This window comes from Rhipicephalus microplus, chromosome 5 (assembly GCF_043290135.1).
Source record: "Rhipicephalus microplus isolate Deutch F79 chromosome 5, USDA_Rmic, whole genome shotgun sequence".
Lineage (NCBI taxonomy): Eukaryota > Metazoa > Arthropoda > Arachnida > Ixodida > Ixodidae > Rhipicephalus > Rhipicephalus microplus.
The window spans coordinates 70157016-70161641 of NC_134704.1; the positions used below are offsets into that span (position 1 = coordinate 70157016).

The 4626-nt window shown below is 46.6% G+C and overlaps 1 pseudogene; it reads right to left on the reverse strand.

The window, feature by feature from the left end:
- Positions 1-1642: 1642 nt before the first annotated feature.
- Positions 1643-2257, reverse strand: LOC142817501 (ubiquitin-conjugating enzyme E2 Z pseudogene; annotated as a pseudogene).
- Positions 2258-4626: the final 2369 nt, after the last annotated feature.

Below are 4626 nucleotides of genomic sequence, written 5' to 3' on the forward strand. Positions count from 1 at the left end.
ATACGTATTATATTCTAAAATAAAAGCCCACTCACCTTGACGGCATAGCCAAACGCCGAAAAGAAGAAACAGACGACATGAAGTGGCAGAAGGCACGCTCGCTCTATCTGCCTGCCAAGCTTAGCAGCCGTTGGTTACTTCTTACGCTTCGTAAAATTGTACATAGACGCCGACGGTTTCAGTGTCGGATAAAAAACGTTTCTGCGTGATGATAAACGATAAATAGCTTATTACGTGCTATTTTAGTAAGAAATCGACCATATTAGCCTGAATCTAGACGCGTCTTCGAGGTATACGAATCCGAGTCAGGTTGGAAGCTCACATATCACGGCATCCCCTTGCATCCAGCAGCTCACTAGCGCCAGATTTTCCTCTAGGTAATTTTGTAAGAAACTCTATGAGTACAGTAGATCCTTGGAGCCGTGGCACACACCCATGCCACAGAGTATCTAACAGGTCGAGAAGCTATAATGCCGCAAACGTGTTGTGACTACAGAGCCAGCTGACGCGTCTGGAGCCATGAGGAACTAGCTTTGGCAAGCGAAGCGTAGTCGAGGCTTTCATGATCGGGTTTGGCGTAAAACTGATCACGTGGCCTCGTATTGTGGTGAGAGTGAGCTTTGGTAGAAAGGGGAATGCTGCACCGTGCTGAGAGAGCCGAGGGCGGATGATTCGGAGGGGGGAATCTTCTAGAAATGCGCCCAAACGGGGGACGGCGAGGTGCAGTGCAGTGTATCATAACGTGTCAGTGTCAGTGTTCGGAAGCACCCGTATATGTTCGCCTGTGTAGGTGCACATGTTTCTGCCGCTCTCTATCTTTCTTTTTTTTTTTTTTGCTTTATTGGGTCTCATGTTCTTCAAAAGCTCAGCTATTCGCTCGAGGTCCATTTCATATAGTTTGTTAGAAATTCATTCATTCATTCATCAATATTTTATATATTTCAGTTATAGAGATTTTTTGCACACAGAGTGCGAAAAAGTCACATGTTTGTAGGTATTTGCCTCCGATATAAGAGGTCCTTGAAACTTTCTGCCACCAAACCACTTCCGGTGGTTCCAGGGATGCCCTTTCATTTAGCGAGTGACGTTGTCATATGATGGCATCACCTTGTTACGGTGTAGTTACGTAAAGGTAACGTCATAGCTTTCGGCTACCTGTGGCGCAATATGGCGACGTCATTACGTGACTTTTGCCTTGCTTTTTTTCACACCGACGTCGCCGACGTAAACAGCTAATTTTGATGTTTGAGCGGAATCTTAAGCTGTCGCCTAAATTACTTGCGACAGCGAATGAACAGCAAGCTCCGGTCGTTTGTCGAATCGTTTAATTTCGCAGAGAGAAGTTTTCATCACGGATTAGTCCACCGTTTACTTCTTCCGCCATCAAATCGCTAAGAGCGCAACGACCCTTCTTCGCAAAGCGAGGTATCTCGCCGGCTTGGCGCACGCGTAACATGCCCGGCCGGGCTCTTCACTTCGTACTTTGGTTGGCGTCTGGAACCTCAGACTTCACCCGTTTCTCGACCTTTGCCTTCAGGTCCCGCAGTCGGGTGAGCAGCGCTTCGTAATGAGAAATTTTACGAGGAAAGAAGTTCGGGTAGTTAATTTCCTTGCCTTTCACGCGGAGGTGACTCTGGATAGATTATTCGTAACCGTCGTAGTTTTCGAGGAACAGCTTCAACACCGTCCCCCGAAACGCCGTGGGGTACGAAGAACGGTCATCGAGGCAGCTTTCCACCGCACCGCACACCGCTACCCTGATAACTTCGTGGCGTACGTACACTTTGTAGTCGTCCGTGGCTTTGCGGCCCATTTCTTCGTCGAACACCTCGTAGTAATGCGGTTGGTCGTGGTAAGGGTCGTTGGTGAGCAGCGACTGGATGGAAAGGAGTAGGCTCCACAGTGACTGAGCTGGGCTCCACTGCGGTCCCGGGAATGTGCCAAGAATGCTGAGGGACACCACGCCGTACTCGTAGAAGTAACGGTGCAGCCTTGCCCGGCCGGCGTCCGTCGTCAGGAAACGAACCCTGGGCGGACTGATGGGATAATCGAGCGGGCACGTGATGTGGAAGAGCAGGAAACTTCCTTCGTAGGGCGTGCCCGAAGGTCCCACCACGAGGGCGAAGATACGCGTGATGTCGTTCTCCTCGGGTGCGACGTAGATTCCCGGCGGCGGGTCGCTCACGACGTGCGCGATATCCTTCTTGACCCTAAGGAGGAACGCCGGAGAGGCATCATCGTTGTGTTTGAGCGACATTGGAGAGCAGGGACCTTAATCCTTGCAGCGTGTTTCGGTGGACCCGCCTTCTTAACCCTTGATGCCAAATTCAGCCACTTGCTGATGCTGATGCTGATGACCTCGGATGGATGGCGCTCACCCACAGAGGGGGATAGGCCAAGAACCGGGCGGCAGGATACTTAAGTGAAACTAAAATGAAAAAAAGCCAATCTGAAAAAATTATTTTAGAGATAATACTGCCAATAAAGAAAAATGTTTGCTGAGCAAGCGGTCAAACCATCTCTTGTTCCTGACAGACATCGCTAGGAATTATAAACTAAAGATCTGAAAAGGTTAGGGTTCACTAGCACGACAGTCTTTTAGTTGCATTGATGTAATCAAACACAGTGGAGCATATATATCCTTGTGGCAGTAACCAAATGAAGTGCCGCCAAGTGATAAAAGTACTGGTAGATTTACTTGTATTCCTAGCTTTTGTAATGGGGCTACTAAAAATATTTTTCTCTGATAAGAGTAACAACGACAGAATAAAAAGGAATGTTCAATTGTTTCAATTTCGTTGCAAAAATGCACAGCGGTGACGCCTTGAGTCGTGCTTTGTTAAGGTAAAAATTTAGTTGTGGCACTGTACAGCGCAATCTGGTGTAAGTGACCTCTAACTGGCGAGATACACACCACTGTTTATTCCAGCAATACATTAAAAGCTCGAAATCTTTAAATTCATCCAAATTACCAATTCGAACGCCCCCTCGAGGCAGGCTCTTTTTTGTCTTCTATCGGTTGCATGTTAACGTGTCATGCAGAAGAAAAAAAATTTCACTGACGATAAATTTCTTCAAGGAACGATTAGGCCAAGCACCACAATTTTCTTAGTCATCTGCAATCTTTCAAATACATAAGCTCCATTACTTTAAAACAGCACCTTATATTATAAAACCACTCAATTCTTAAGCGATCCCCAACAGTGGGTACATGCGACACGGGCAATAGGTGAACAAGAATGAGATATCAGAAAAAGAGCCCACATTTTCGTGTGAGCTCTTTCTGCTTCAGTGAGAAGTCCATTTTGGAGTTGTCTATGTGATGCGTAATCTTGCAGTTGAGACGCAAAAAGTTTTATGCTTGCGGCCACCCCAGGAATACTGTCATGTCCGCCACGGTGGAGTTGCGGTTAGGAAGCTTGGCTGCTGGCCCGCAGGTCACGGTTTCGATCCCGGCTGCGGCAGTGCCATTCAGATGGAGTCGAAATGATAGAGGCACTTGTACTGTGTGACGTGACTAGTGTAACTGCACGTTAAAGAACACCAAGTGATTGAAATTTGCGGAGTCATCCACTGCGGCGTCTCTCATGTTCATATCGTGGTTTTAAGATGTCAAACCCTAAATAATAATAGGAATATTATCAGGCACACCAGCACGATGTTTTCATTCGTTGTGGACCGCCCAATTAAACGTAGTTCACCTGCCATCAAAACTCGTGCTTGGTAATTAATTCAATGTTCAAATATTCCTGGGTGGACAATTGTCCACTTGAAGTAACAGTGCCATGCGCGTTTCTTTCTGTGCGTATTTCCACGCGCGTTAATTATTTCACTTTTGCTGTACTCGGTTGACGCCTACAAAAAAATGTCAGAAACGCTCAGCGCAAAGCGCAATTTCAGTGTTCGAGATACTTCACAATTGTAGTATATAATTTCGTTGAGACGGCAAGCAAGATTCGAGCATTAGACTAATCCACAGTTGATGACATCCCGAGTTTTTGGCGACCTGTGACGTCTTGTATTCACAAATCGCGCATCCATTCTTTATAATAATAATAATAATAATAATAATAATAATAATAATAATAATAATAATAATAATAATAATAATAATAATAATAATAATAATAATAATAATAACAATAATACCTGGGGCTTAACGTCCCAGAACCATGATATTATTATGAGAGACACCGGAAATTTCGACCGCTCGGTTCCTTAACGTGAATCTAGGTTTCTTTAACGTGAGTGGATCATCGCGCAGCCTCGTATGCGTCACTAAGCAACATTTTCTGCCATTCGCGCTGACGTCAACGGACTCCTACGCGTTTCGTAAGGCATCGAAGACCTCGTCTTGGTGTCGCAAATCCACGAAAAGCCGGAGAAGAGGCTATACACCACTCTTGGTTATGTGCAGCTTCAGAAGCGGCCACGCCCAAGCATGTTGAGTAGAACTGCGCGAAGCGAGAATACACGCGCCGTCTCAGACGTGAGCGAACCAAGCGCGGCGTCGTTCGTGCCGTCGATGACAGCGGATCGCGGTCACGGAAACGACTGCCGCACGCTCGGGAGCGCTAATGAACACGTTGTCCGCGTTTTGAACGACACCTAGAGTGCTGCGGTGCA